Source organism: Somniosus microcephalus, chromosome 13, assembly GCF_052327205.1.
Source record: "Somniosus microcephalus isolate GS21.2 chromosome 13, FLI_Smic_1.0, whole genome shotgun sequence".
NCBI lineage: Eukaryota > Metazoa > Chordata > Chondrichthyes > Squaliformes > Somniosidae > Somniosus > Somniosus microcephalus.
In genome coordinates, this window is record NC_140999.1 from 123,412,612 (window position 1) to 123,427,553 (window position 14,942).

The 14,942-nt window shown below is 57.1% G+C and overlaps 1 protein-coding gene and 1 long non-coding RNA gene across 7 annotated transcripts in view; one reads left to right on the forward strand and one right to left on the reverse strand.

Moving 5' to 3' along the window:
* Positions 1–7,638, reverse strand: part of LOC147108573 (uncharacterized) — a 71,627-nt gene extending 63,989 nt beyond the window's left edge. For both annotated transcript variants that reach the window (XR_015080611.1, XR_015080610.1), the window contains exons 1-2: positions 7,417–7,638; positions 6,401–6,488 (exon numbers count right to left, since the gene is read on the reverse strand). This is a non-coding gene — a long non-coding RNA (uncharacterized LOC147108573). The remainder of the gene's footprint in view (positions 1–6,400; positions 6,489–7,416) is intronic.
* A 94-nt stretch (positions 7,639–7,732) lies between these two features.
* The window catches only part of znf335 (zinc finger protein 335), an 84,124-nt gene continuing 76,914 nt past the window's right edge, over positions 7,733–14,942 (forward strand). For 3 of the 5 annotated variants that reach the window (XM_086005259.1, XM_086005263.1, XM_086005262.1), the window contains exon 1: positions 7,733–7,869. The gene's annotated coding sequence lies outside the window, so the exon portion shown is untranslated. Of the gene's footprint in view, positions 7,870–13,169; positions 13,405–13,426; positions 13,598–14,942 lie in introns of those variants that run through there. The other 2 variants (XM_086005260.1, XM_086005261.1) reach the window with 2 other exon arrangements.

A 14,942-nucleotide genomic window follows, 5' to 3' on the forward strand; every position in this document is an offset into this window, starting at 1 on the left:
CACTCTACCATTACCATCAAGCCAGGGGACCAACCCTGGTTCAACAACGAGTGTAGAAGAGCATGCCAGGAGCAGCACCAGGTGTACCTAAAGATGAGGTGCCAACCTGGGGAAGCTGCAACACAGGACTACATGCATGCTAAAACGCCGAAGCAGCATGCTATAGACAGGGCTAAGCGATCCCACAATCAACGGATCAGATCAAAGCTCTGCAATCCTGCCTCATCCAGTCGTGAATGGTGGTGGACCATTAAACAACTTACAGGAGGAGGAGGCTCCATGAATATCCCCATCCTCAATGATGGTGGAGCCCAGTATGTCAGTGCAAAAGACAAGGCTGAAGCGTTTGCAACCATCTTCAGCCAGAAGTGCCAAGTGGATGATGCATCTCGGCCTCCTCCCAAGGTCCCCACCATCACAGAAGCCAATCTTCAGCCACTCCACGTGATATCAAGAAACGGCTGAGCGCACTGGATACTGCAAAGGCTATGGGCCCTAACAACATCCCAGCTATCATGCTGAAGACTTGTGCTCCAGAACTAGCCGCGCCTCTAGCCAAGTTGTTCCAGTACAGCTACAACACTGGCATCTATCCGACAATGTGGAAAACTGCCCAGATACTTCCTGTCCACAAAAAGCAGGACAAATCCAATCCGGCCAATGACCGCCCCATCAGTCTACTCTCAATCATCAGCAAAGTGATGGAAGGAGTCACCGACAGTGCTATCAAGCAGCACTTACTCACCGATAACCTGCTCACTGATGCCCAGTTTGGGTTCCACCAAAACCACTCAGCTCTGACCTCATTTCAGCCTTGGTTCAAACATGGACAAAGGAGCTGAATTCCAGAGAAGTGAGAGTGACTGCCCTTGACATCAAGGCCGCATTTGACAGAGTGTGGCATGAAGGAGTCCTAGTAAAACTGAAGAATCGTGCGGAAAACTTTCCACTGGCTGGAGTCATACCTAGCACAAAGGAAGATGGTTGTGGTGATTGATGGTCAATCATCACAGCCCCAGGACATCGCTACAGGAGTTCCTCAGGGCAGTGTCCTGGGCCCAACCATCTTCAGCTGTTTTATCAATGACCTTCCCTCCAACATAAGGTCAGAAATGGGGATGTTCGCTGATGACTGCACAGTGTTCAGTGCCATTCACAACTCCTCAGATAATGAAGCAGTCCATGCCCGTATGCAACACGACCTGGACAACGTTCAGGCTTGGGCTGATAAGTGGCAGGTAACATTCGCGCCACAGAAGTGCCAGGCATTGACTATCTCAAACAAGCGAGACTCTAACCACCGCCCCTTGACATTCAATGGCATTACCATCGCCAAATCCCCCATCATCAACATCCTGGGGGTTACCATTGACCAGAAACGTAACTGGACCAGCCACAAAAATACTGTGGCAACAAGAGCGGGTCAGAGGCTAGGTATTCTGCGGCGAGTGTCTCACCTCCTGACTCCCCAAAGTCTTTCTACCATCTACAAAGCACAAGTAAGGAGTGTGATGGAATACTCTCCACTTGCCTGGATGAGTGCAGCTCTAACAACACCTCAAGAAGCTTGACACCATCCAGGGCAAAGCAGCCCGCTTGATTGGCACCCCATCCACCACCTTAAACATTCACTCCCTCCACCACCGGCGTACTGTGGCTGCAGTGTGTGCCATCTACAAGATGCACTGCAGCAACTCGCCAAGGCTTCTTCGGCAGCACCTCCCAAACCAGCAACCTTTTCCACCTAGAAGGACAAGGGCAGCAGCATGGGAACACCACCACCTCCAAGTTCCCCTCCAAGTCACACACCATCCTGACTTAGAAGTATCTCATCGATCCTTCATTGTCGCTGGGTCAAAATCCTGGAACTCCCTCCCTAACAGCATTGTGGGAGCACCTTCACCACACAGACTGCAGCGGTTCAAGAGGGCAGCTCACCACCACCTTCTCAAGGGCAATTAGAGATGGGCAATAAATGCTGGCCTTGCCAGCGATGCCCACATCCCCGTAAACAAATTTAAAAAAAAATGTTTTTAAGTTTAGTTTTCCTGGGCCAAGGTATAATAGTGCTTTTGAGACTGACTGATGCATCTCATTAACTCTACCAATCGTTCTGGCAGAGATGGAATGTCATAGCCGAACTGAGTCACATACTGGTGTAATTGCTGTTTCACAGTGATTTCTACTTACCTATGTGAATAAATGCTTAATAACACCTGCACCCCAAGTCTCACAGGTTGGACTGGGGTAAAAAAGGTTCCCGTTGCAATAGGACAGGTCAGGTGGTTATCATACCAGTAAAAGTGACAAGATCGGACAAAGTCAACATGGATTTACAAAAGGTAAATCGTGCTTGACTAATCTACTGGAATTTTTTGAGGATGTAACTGGTAAAATAGATAAGGGAGAACCAGTGGATGTTGTGTATTTGGACTTTCAAAAGGCTTTCGATAAGGTCCCGCATAAGAGATTAGCATGTAAAATTAAGGCACATGGGATTGGGGGCAAGGTATTGACTTGGATAGAGAATTGGTTGGCAGACAGAAAGCAAAGAGTTGGAATAAATGGCTCTTTTTCCCGAGTGGCAGGCAGTGACTAGTGGGGTACCGCAGGGATCGGTCCTTGGACCCCAGCTATTGACAATATATATTAATGATCTGGACGAGGGAACTAGATGTAATATCTTCAAGTTCGCAGATGACACAAAGCTGGGTGGGCGTGTGTGCTGTGAGGAGGATGCCGAGAAACTCCAGTATGATTTGGACAGGTTGGGTGATTGGGCAGAAGCATAGCAGATGCAATATAACGTGGATAAATGCGAGGTTATCCACTTTGGTGTCAAAAACAGGAAAGCAGATTATTATCTGAATGGCAATAGATTGAGAGAAGGGGAAGTGCAATGAGACCTGGGCGTCCTTGTGTACCAGTCGCTGAAAGTAAGCATGCAGGTGCAGCAGGTGGTTAAGAAGGCAAATGGTATGTTGGCCTTCGTAGCGAGAGGGTTTGAGTACATGAACAAGGATGTCTTGCTGCAGCTGTACAGGGCCTTGGTGAGACCACATCTTGAGTATTGTGTGTAGTTTTGGTCGCCTTATCTGAGGAAGAATGTTCTTGCCATGGAAGGAGTGCAGCGAAGATTCACCAGGCTGATACCTGGGATGGCAGGAATGACGTATGAGGAGAGATTGGGTCGATTGGGCTTGTACTCGCTGGAGTTTAGAAGAATGAGAGGGGATCTCATCGAAACTTATAAAATTCTAACAGGACTAGACAGACTAGATGCTGGAAGGATGTTCCCGATGGTCGGGGAGTCCAGAACCAGGGGTCACAGTCTAAGGATAAGGGGTAAGCCATTTAGGATAGAAATGAGGAGGAATTTCTTCACCCAGAGCGTGGTGAACCTGTGGAATTCTCTACCAAAGAAAGCAGTAGAGGCCAACTCATTAAATATATTCAAGAAGGAGTTGGATATATTTCTTAAGACTAAAGGGATCAAGGGATATGGGGAGAAGGCAGGGACAGGGTACTGAATTTGGATGATCAGCCATGATCTCATTGAATGGCGGAGCAGGCTCGAGGGGCCGAATGGCCTACTCCTGCTCCTATCTTCTATGTTTCTATGTTTCTATATTCCCGGCCACTGACACTCGTGTTCCACTGGGTACGCCTGCACCAACCCCCTGACTTGACACATAGTCATGGTAAGTTGGTAAGTGGACATTGTCCTTAAATGTCGATCAGTCACCCACATGGGGCGCATACCCGCAGCAATGCGTTGCAGGTTTTCTCAGGCTTGTTCCACTAACAAAGATCCATACATTACACATACATCATTTCGCACGGCCTCACTAAAGGCATTTTGGTCCTTCGTAAAACACTGATTTATTGTTCTGGCATACAAATCTAAAATCAAAACCCTAACTTACTAATAACACACAGCTCGCCTGGCAGGGCAAAGCATACTATGTGCCCCGATGTGGAATGTTATGCCTCATCTAATCTAACTAGCTGAAGACATTGTATCTCAAAGTTTAATACAAGCTTCTGGGAAAACGACACCTACATAGTTCCAGTAAAATACACGTTAACTTTATTCGTGTTACAGTTTCATTCGCATACTTTAGGCACTCCTAATTCCCAGCAGTCCTTCGTCGATCCTCTAACAACCGAGCCAACTCAAGATTACTAATCAGACGGTTCAATCGACGTGTTAAGCATCTCAAATAACATGACATTATAATTAGAACTATTAGGACCAGGCATTGAGCCGTTACTAGGGCTGCCCAGGGATGCTGGCTGGCATTATAAGCTACTTCCCACCACCTGTGGTCCCCTAACATGCTTATTGCTTTCCCAATTTGGGCATTGTTTTGCTGCATTTTAACCAAGTGTTTCTGGGAGGTACTACTTCCTTCAATGATAGACTTCAAACTAAGAGATAGGGGTGGAATTGGGTGTCCAAATTTCACCACTGCCTCTAGAGCCTCCTGCTGCATCATAATACTCACCTGTATTTGAGTTATATTGTGAGTTCTCACATGAATCAATGGGCGTTTCCCACCCTAGTCATTTCAAGAGGTCGTAAGCAGAAGGTTGGCCACCTGACCCGACAGGTGTCCAGCCCGTGGGTAGCTCCCTGTCTTAGATAACTAGCCCGGGTGTGATTATTGCCCCATGTTTGTACTTGGATAGTGCAAGTAGGTGGCTCTTCATCTACAGTAAACCCAAATGCTAGTATCCCTGGATTGAGACTGTCACACCTACACATCCATGATCCTTTATTTTTAGTACAACAGTGCAGATTAGGGCCATTCCAGGTTACACCTTGCTTAATCAAGTGGTGTGGATGTCCTACATATTGTTTGTGTCCTTTTCTTTCTTTTAAATCATCATCTCAGCTGCTTTTCCAGGCTCCCCAAATCCGTTTTTTTCCCTTCCTTTGCTAAGTTTTTGCGCCAGCGCTAAGAGCCCACTCAATATGGGATGAGGCGCTCGCCTCACGGCGCCCGGCCGCTAGCTGCTTAGCCCCCCACTCCTCGGCCTCTTTAGGCGCTAAGCCCTGGCGCTACAACCGAATTTCTCCCCCAAAGCCTTCAGGCTTGTTTTTTTTAACACTCTTAGACTTTTTACAATTATTGTTTACTGCGGCCATGTTTGATTTACACCCTTGATTTCTCTGACTTCCACTTTTGCTTTTCTACTTCTGTCTTTTGCTTCTATCCTTGCTTCCCTTTCTTCTGTCTCCCTGCACAGGTACCCAATCCCCTGCCATTTTAGTTTAAACCCTCCCCAACAGCACTAGCAAACACTCCCCCGAGGACATCGGTCCCGGTCCTGCCCAGGTGCTAACCGTCCAGTTTGTACTGGTCCCACCTCCCCCAGAACCGGTTCACATGTCCCAGGAATTTGAATCCCTCCCCCTTGCCACGTATCCATCTGAAATATTCTTCTATTTCTACTCTGGCTAGCATGTGGCACTGGTAGCAATCCTGAGATTACTACCTTTGAGGTCATATTTTTTAATTTACCTCCTAACTCCCTATATTCAGCTTTTAGGACCTCATCCCATTTTTTACCTATATCGTTGGTACCTATATGCATCACGACAACTGGCTGTTCACCCTCCCCCTCCAGAATGCTCTGCAGCCGCTCCGAGACATCCTTGACCCTTGCACCAGGGAGGCAACATTCCATCCTGGAGTCTCGTTTGCAGCCGCAGAAACGCCTATCTATTCCCCTTACAATAGAATCCCCTATCACTATAGCTCTCTCGCTCTTTTTCCTCCCGTCCCGTGCAGCAGAACCACCCATGGTGCCAGGAAGTTGGTTGCTGCTGCCTTCCCCCAATAAGCCATCCGCCCCAACAATATCCAAAGTGGTATATCTGTTTGAGAGGGGGATGTCCACAGGGGACCCCTGCACTACCTGCCTGCGCCTACTACTCTGCCTGGCGGTCACCCATTCCCTTCCTGCCTGTGCAGCCTTTACCTGCGCTGTGACCAACTGATTAAACGTGATATCCACGATGTCCTCAGCATCGCGAATGCTCCAGTATGTATCTATTCACAGCTCCAGCGCTGCAATGCGGTCTGCCAGTAGCTGCAGCTGGATACACATCCCGCACACATGGTCGTCAGAAGTGTCACTGATTTCCCACATAGTGCAGGAGGAGCATGCCACAGGGCCGAGCTTTGCTGCCATGACTTACCCTTTAATTAATTTAAATTAAATCAATACCACCAATTATACTACAATTAAATGATATACTCAAGGGCCCTTGTTTCCGAGCACTCCCCGCTACACAACCGAGACCTTAGAAACTATAACCACAAAATTAAGACCTTCTAAACTTCATAAACTATGAATCTTAACTGTCAAACTATATAGTATAAATACTCACCCAATCAGCTGCTTCCTCCTGCCCGTGTCACGTTTTGAATCTTGACGTGGCTCTGGAACGCCGCCGCCGGTCTGCGAGATTGGTAAGCCTGTGATAAAAAGCCCGTGAAAGTGAGTTTAAATACTCACCAAGTCTCCGCTCTCACCGCTCTCACCGCTCCAGACAATGGCCTGCAATTCGGCATTCAAAAAACTTTCCAGCTGAAAGGGGGGGGGAAAGGGGGAAAAAAATCTAACAAACGGGGTACAGTGTGAGATTCCAACAATTTCTGGACCATTATTACAGCATAAAAAACACTTGTAACTGGCCAGTTTACATTTCACACATAAAGACTTGCATTTATATAGCGCCTTTCACGACCACCGGATGTCTCAAAGCGCTTTACAGCTCATGAAGTACTTTTTGAAGTGTAATCACTGTTGCAATGTGAGAAATACAGCAGCCAATTTTCTATAGGGATCAAGGGGTATGGGGAGAAAGCAGGGACCGGGTACTGAATTTGGATGATCAGCCATGATTGCATTGAATGGCGAAGCAGGTTTGAGGGGCTGAATGGCCTACTCCTGCTCCTATCTTCTATGTTTCTATGTTTCTAATTTGCGCACAGTAAGGTCCCACAAACAGCAATTTGATAATAACCAGATAATCTGTTTTTGTTATGCTGGTTGAGGGATAAATATTGGCCAGGACACCGGGAATAACTCCCTTGCTCTTCTTCAAAATAGTGCCATGGGATTTTTTACGTCCATCTGAAAGAGCAGATGGAGCCTCAGTTTAACGTCTCATCCAAAAGACGGCACCTCCAACAGTGCAGCACTCCTTCAGCACTTCAACCTAGCTTTATGTGCTCAGGTTCCTGGAGTGGAACTTGAACCCACAACCTTCAGCAGGGAGGGCACTGACTGGAGAAAGGTGAGGGTGCCACAGTTGACACATATTGCCGGTCGCACTCTTGTCCTGGACACCTTGCAATCCCTTTGGAACCAACGTTGCAATATTCTCTCTGGCCAGTTTACCTGACGTTGGACGCACACGACGGCAATGACGTCAGACCACAGGCGTACGTCAAAAGAAGTTTTTCCACCGCGGGCCACTGGACCGGATTACCGCGCCGACTAAACAAGTCCACGTCCGCCCGAAAAGAAAATAGTTCGCCGAATCCCCTTTCAAATTACGCACGACCCTTTAAAGTCTCGCCCCGAAGCCGAATTGAATGAAGCAGCCCTGAGTCGAGATTTTTTCCGGATTGCTGCCGCTTGTTGCTGAGCCCGCCCCGCCGCTAAAGCAGCGAGAGCAGGTCCTTGCGCGGATGAATACAAAAGCAGGCCCATGGGGGGAGGCGGCCTGGGAGGCGAGATGGCGTCTTTGACGATTGCCCTGTTATTTCTGTAGGTTTGTGGCCGACTAGGAGGCAGCGGCGCCGTATCGGCGCTCTGTAATTTCACGCTTTCGGCAGCCGCGGAGCGCAGGTAAGGAACGGGCGACCGCTCGGGAGGCGGGCTGCGGGCGAGGCGCGGGAGGCGAGGCCAAGGCGGCCTGACGGAGCGGGGCCTGAGGGCCCGGCAATAGGAGCTCGGCACAGTGCCTGAGTGGAAATGACACAGGCTGGGCCCCAAAGAACAGGCAGAGCGCTGGGCAGCACACGGCAGGCGGCAGCAGGCAGGGCACTGACTGGGGAGAGAGGGGCAGGGGGGCACTGACTAGGGAGAGAGGGGCAGGGGGGCACTGACTAGGGAGAGAGGGGCAGGGGGGCACTGACTAGGGAGAGAGGGGCAGGGGGGCACTGACTAGGGAGAGAGGGGCGGGGGGGCACTGACTAGGGAGAGAGGGGCAGGGGGGCACTGACTAGGGAGAGAGGGGCAGGGGGGCACTGACTAGGGAGAGAGGGGCAGGGGGGCACTGACTAGGGAGAGAGGGGCGGGGGGGCACTGACTGGGGAGAGGGGGGCGGGGGGGCACTGACTGGGGAGAGGGGGGCGGGGGGGCACTGACTGGGGAGAGGGGGGCGGGGGGGCACTGACTGGGGAGAGGGGGGCGGGGGGCACTGACTGGGGAGAGGGGGGCGGGGGGCACTGACTGGGGAGAGGGGGGCGGGGGGCACTGACTGGGGAGAGGGGGGCGGGAGGGGCACTGACTGGGGAGAGGGGGGCGGGGGGGCACTGACTGGGGAGAGGGGGGCGGGGGGGCACTGACTGGGGAGAGGGGGGCGGGGGGGCACTGACTGGGGAGAGGGGGGCACTGACTGGGGAGAGGGGGGCACTGACTGGGGCGGGGGGGGCACTGACTGGGGAGAGGGGGGCGGGGGGGCACTGACTTGGGGGGGGGGCACTGACTGGGGAGAGGGGGGCACTGACTGGGGAGAGGGGGGCGGGGGGGGCACTGACTGGGGAGAGGGGGGCGGGGGGGCACTGACTTGGGGGGGGCACTGACTTGGGGGGGCACTGACTGGGGAGAGGGGGGCACTGACTGGGGAGGGGGGCACTGACTGGGGAGAGGGGGGCACTGACTGGGGAGAGGGGGGCACTGGCTGGGGAGAGGGGGGCGGGGGGGCACTGGCTGGGGAGAGGGGGGCGGGGGGGCACTGGCTGGGGAGAGGGGGGCGGGCGGGCACTGACTGGGGAGAGGGGGGCGGGCGGGCACTGACTGGGGAGAGGGGGGCGGGGGGGCACTGACTGGGGAGAGGGGGGCGGGGGGGCACTGACTGGGGAGAGGGGGGCGGGCGGGCACTGACTGGGGAGAGGGGGGCGGGCGGGCACTGACTGGGGAGAGGGGGGCGGGGGGGCACTGACTGGGGAGAGGGGGGCGGGGGGGCACTGACTGGGGAGAGGGGGGCGGGGGGGCACTGACTGGGGAGAGGGGGGCGGGGGGGCACTGACTGGGGAGAGGGGGGCGGGGGGGCACTGACTGGGGAGAGGGGGGCGGGGGGGCACTGGCTGGGGAGAGGGGGGCGGGCGGGCACTGACTGGGGAGAGGGGGGCGGGGGGGCACTGACTGGGGAGAGGGGGGCGGGGGGGCACTGACTGGGGAGAGGGGGGCGGGGGGGCACTGACTGGGGAGAGGGGGGCGGGGGGGCACTGACTGGGGAGAGGGGGGCGGGGGGGCACTGACTGGGGAGAGGGGGGCGGGGGGGCACTGACTGGGGAGAGAGGAGGGGGGCACTGACTGGGGAGAGAGGAGGGGGGCACTGACTGGGGAGAGAGGAGGGGGGCACTGTCTGGGGAGAGAGGAGGGGGGCACTGACTGGGGAGAGAGGAGGGGGGCACTGACTGGGGAGAGAGGGGCAGGGGGGGCACTGACTGGGGAGAGAGGGGCAGGGGGGGCACTGACTGGGGAGAGAGGGGCAGGGGGGGCACTGACTGGGGAGAGAGGGGCAGGGGGGGCACTGACTGGGGAGAGAGGGGCAGGGGGGGCACTGACTGGGGAGAGAGGGGCAGGGGGGGCACTGACTGGGGAGAGAGGGGCAGGGGGGGCACTGACTGGGGAGAGAGGGGCAGGGGGGGCACTGACTGGGGAGAGAGGGGCAGGGGGGGCACTGACTGGGGAGAGAGGGGCAGGGGGGGCACTGACTGGGGAGAGAGGGGCAGGGGGGGCACTGACTGGGGAGAGAGGGGCAGGGGGGGCACTGACTGGGGAGAGAGGGGCAGGGGGGGCACTGACTGGGGAGAGAGGGGCAGGGGGGGCACTGACTGGGGAGAGAGGGGCAGGGGGGGCACTGACTGGGGAGAGAGGGGCAGGGGGGGCACTGACTGGGGAGAGAGGGGCAGGGGGGGCACTGACTGGGGAGAGAGGGGCAGGGGGGGCACTGACTGGGGAGAGAGGGGCAGGGGGGGCACTGACTGGGGAGAGAGGGGCAGGGGGGGCACTGACTGGGGAGAGAGGGGCAGGGGGGGCACTGACTGGGGAGAGAGGGGCAGGGGGGGCACTGACTGGGGAGAGAGGGGCAGGGGGGGCACTGACTGGGGAGAGAGGGGCAGGGGGGGCACTGACTGGGGAGAGAGGGGCAGGGGGGGCACTGACTGGGGAGAGAGGGGCAGGGGGGGCACTGACTGGGGAGAGAGGGGCAGGGGGGGCACTGACTGGGGAGAGAGGGGCAGGGGGGGCACTGACTGGGGAGAGAGGGGCAGGGGGGGCACTGACTGGGGAGAGAGGGGCAGGGGGGGCACTGACTGGGGAGAGAGGGGCAGGGGGGGCACTGACTGGGGAGAGAGGGGCAGGGGGGGCACTGACTGGGGAGAGAGGGGCAGGGGGGGCACTGACTGGGGAGAGAGGGGCAGGGGGGGCACTGACTGGGGAGAGAGGGGCAGGGGGGGCACTGACTGGGGAGAGAGGGGCAGGGGGGGCACTGACTGGGGAGAGAGGGGCAGGGGGGCACTGACTGGGGAGAGAGGGGCAGGGGGGGCACTGACTGGGGAGAGAGGGGCAGGGGGGGCACTGACTGGGGAGAGAGGGGCAGGGGGGGCACTGACTGGGGAGAGAGGGGCAGGGGGGGCACTGACTGGGGAGAGAGGGGCAGGGGGGGCACTGACTGGGGAGAGAGGGGCAGGGGGGGCACTGACTGGGGAGAGAGGGGCAGGGGGGGCACTGACTGGGGAGAGAGGGGCAGGGGGGGCACTGACTGGGGAGAGAGGGGCAGGGGGGGCACTGACTGGGGAGAGAGGGGCAGGGGGGGCACTGACTGGGGAGAGAGGGGCAGGGGGGGCACTGACTGGGGAGAGAGGGGCAGGGGGGGCACTGACTGGGGAGAGAGGAGGGGGGCACTGACTGGGGAGAGAGGGGCAGGGGGGGCACTGACTGGGGAGAGAGGAGGGGGGCACTGACGGGAGAGAGGGGCAGGGGGGTACTAACTGGGAGAGGGGCAGGGAGGGCACTAACTGGGAGAGGGGCAGGGAGGGCACTGACTGGGAGAGGGGCAGGGAGGGCACTGACTGGGAGAGGGGCAGGGAGGGCACTGACTGGGAGAGGGGCAGGGAGGGCACTGACTGGGAGAGAGGGGCAGGGAGGGCACTGACTGGGAGAGAGGGGCAGGGAGGGCACTGACTGGGAGAGAGGGGCAGGGAGGGCACTGACTGGGAGAGAGGGGCAGGGAGGGCACTGACTGGGAGAGAGGGGCAGGGAGGGCACTGACTGGGAGAGAGGGGCAGGGAGGGCACTGACTGGGAGAGGGGTAGAGAGGGCACTGACTGGGGAGAGAGGGGCAGGGAGGGCACTGACTGGGATAGGGGTAGGGAGGGCACTGACTGGGGAGAGAGGGGCAGGGAGGGCACTGACTGGGAGAGGGGCAGGGGGGCACTGACTGGGAGAGGGGCAGGGAGAGCACTGACTTGGCGAGGGGCAGGGAGGGCACTGACTTGGCGAGGGGCAGGGAGGGCACTGACTGGCGAGGGGCAGGGAGGGCACTGACTGGCGAGGGGCAGGGAGGGCACTGACTGGCGAGGGGCAGGGAGGGCACTGACTGGGGAGGGGCAGGGAGGGCAGTGACTGGGAGAGGGGCAGGGAGGGCACTGACTGGGGAGAGGGGCAGGGAGGGCACTGACTGGGGAGAGGGGCAGGGGGGCACTGACTGGGGGAGGGGCAGGGGGGCACTGACTGGGGGAGGGGCAGGGGGGCACTGACTGGGAGAGGGGGCAGGGAGGGCACTGACTGGGAGGGAGGGGGCAGGGAGGGCACTGACTGGGAGAGGGGGCAGGGAGGGCACTGACTGGGAGAGGGGGCAGGGAGGGCACTGACTGGGAGGGCACTGACTGGGAGGGCACTGACTGGGAGGGGCAAGGGGGCACTGACTGGGAGGGGCAAGGGGGCACTGACTGGGAGAGAGGGGCAGGGGGAGCACTGACTGGGAGGGAGGGGCAGGGAGGGCACTGACTGGGGAGAGAAGGGCAGGGAGGGCACTGACTGGGGAGAGAGGGGCAGGGAGGGCACTGACTGGGAGGGAGGGGCAGGGAGGGACGGTGGCATAGTGACTGGGAGAGGGGGCAGGGAGGGCACTGACTGGGAGGGGCAGGGAGGGCACTGACTGGGAGGGGCAGTGAGGGCACTGACTGGGGGAGGGGGGCAGGGAGGGCACTGACTGGGGGAGGGCCTCTATCTGCATTGTGGGGTTTCTGTGATTTCTGTGAGGGCACTGACTGGGGAGAGAAGGGCAGGGAGGGCACTGACTGGGGAGAGAAGGGCAGGGGGGCCACTGACTGGGAGGGAGGGGCAGGGAGGGCAATGACTGGGAGGGAGGGGCAGGGAGGGCACTGACTGGGAGGGAGGGGCAGGGGGGGCCACTGACTGGGAGGGAGGGGCAGGGGGGCCACTGACTGGGGGAGGGGGGCAGGGAGGGCACTGACTGGGAGGGAGGGGCAGGGAGGTCACTGACTGGGAGAGAGGGGCAGGGGGGGAACTGACTGGGGACAGAAGGGCAGGGGGGCCACTGACTGGGGGAGGGGGGCAGGGAGGGCACTGACTGGGGGAGGGGCAGGGGGGTCACTGACTGGGCAGGGGGGGCACTGACTGGGGAGGCGGGCAGGGGGGCCACTGACTGGGAGGGAGGGGCAGGGAGGGCACTGACTGGGGGAGGGGCGGGGGGGGCACTGACGGGGAGGGGGCAGGGGGGGCACTGACTGGGGGGGAGGCACTGACTGGGAGGGGCAGGGAGGGCACTGACTGGGGAGGGGGGCAGGGAGGGCACTGACTGGGGGAGGGGCAGGGGGCACTGACTGGGGGAGGGGCAGGGAGGGCACTGACTGGGGGAGGGGCAGGGGGGCACTGACTGGGGAGAGGGGCAGCAGGGCAGTGATTAGGGGAGAGCGGAGACAGTAAGGCACAGGCTGAGAAGGGCAGAGGGAGTGCATTGATGGGGAGAAAGAGGGACAGCAGGGCACTGACAGGGCTGCAACTGGAGGAGAGAGAGAGAGGGGGGCCAGCGGGGCAGTGATGGCTGTGACCTGAGTACTGTGACTGCTGCCGCTCTACTACTGGGAAATACCAGTGGATAAGCAACTACAGCCGGAGGACTGAGAGGCAAGTGAGCCCAGAAAGAATGAAGGGCAGCAGCTAAAGTGCTGACAGGCAGCAGATAGCAGTGAGGCACTGACTGAGGGGATGGGCAGCAGCTAGATCACTGACAGGCAGCTGATACAGGTAGACTATCCTTTATCCGAAAACCTCGGGACCAGCTGTGTTTCGGTTTTTGGAAAATTTCGGGCTTCAGAAGGTATTTTATAAGACTGGGAAATTTGTGGGGGGTGGGGGTCGGCGGCGGGGGGCGGCGTCGGCGGGGGGGTCTGGGGTGGGCGTCGGCAGGGGGTGGGGGTCGACGGCAGGGGGGTGGCGTCGGTCGGGGTCGGCGTTGTGCGCGCGACTTACACTGAACGAAAAAACTTTCGGTTTGTAGAGGTTTTCGGTTTTCGTAAGTTCGGATAAAGGATAGTCTACCTGTAGTAGAAACAGGAAGGCAACAGACCAATGTTACTCAGTAGGAAATGGCAGGCTGCAGCTTGAAGATGCGCTTGTGTTACCAGGCAGGTAGCACACCACAGAGTGTGTATTTATGGGGACAGAAGTCTTGCCGAAGACCAATTTTACTATTGCCTCTGGCTCCCAGACAGTATAGCTTAATAGAAAATCATCAGTTTTAACCAAGGTATCAGCTGTGATTGGATTCTTCTAGCATAGTCTACTCTGATAATTCATTTTTTTTATATTGAATTTTCCAATATTTTGAACTAAGCAATTACATTCAAATGGCGCAGTAGCACTGTTATTTAAATTTGAATCCGATTAACAGATGTGGACTAGTCCTAAGCCCTCACTCGGGCCTGTCTGCTTTTTCCGAGACCAAATCTGAAGCCGGACAGAGTCCCTGACTGTTGCTTGTCTTTTACTGGAATACTACATAAAGGCCGCCAGGAATGTCATAGTCTGGGTAAAAATCCTGCAAACTGCACATCTGCGGCAGCCGGCCACTAATCACAGCTTTGTGCGATATAAGTGTTTCGGGAGGAGCTCATCCCCCCCGAGCAGCATTGTATTGCCAAGGTGGTGCTGGGACCACACATGCTATGTTGAATGGATTTCTGCTTTTATGTTTTAAAAAAAAAAAAAAAAAGTTTTGATGACCCGTTTACATTTTTGAAACTTCTGGAAGCCTGCTCAAACACAGATGGGTGACAACCCTATCCTGTCACTACACTGCTAATTACTATTTACTAAAATTACAGTTTGCCAGCTGATGCTGGCCCGTGAAGTTTAAAATTTGGGTTGGTCATTTAGCAGTGTTAGCTGTCAAAAGGACAGCACAGGCCACGGGCCCACATCTGTATACGTCGAACGCAACGTGAGTAATGTACTTCCTACCCTCTATTACCAGCAATGTTAATGCCACGAGTACATGAGGGCGGAGAAAGAGTTTTGTGTCAAATACAGCAATACCAGCAGAATTGAGGCCAGCCGCCTGAGGCCCCCACGCCATGTGCGGGAGGCGGGAGATCCGAGTTGACATTAAGCAGCAGTTAAATAATGCAAACAGCGGAAGGAGCACACGTCAACCCAAGCACCCC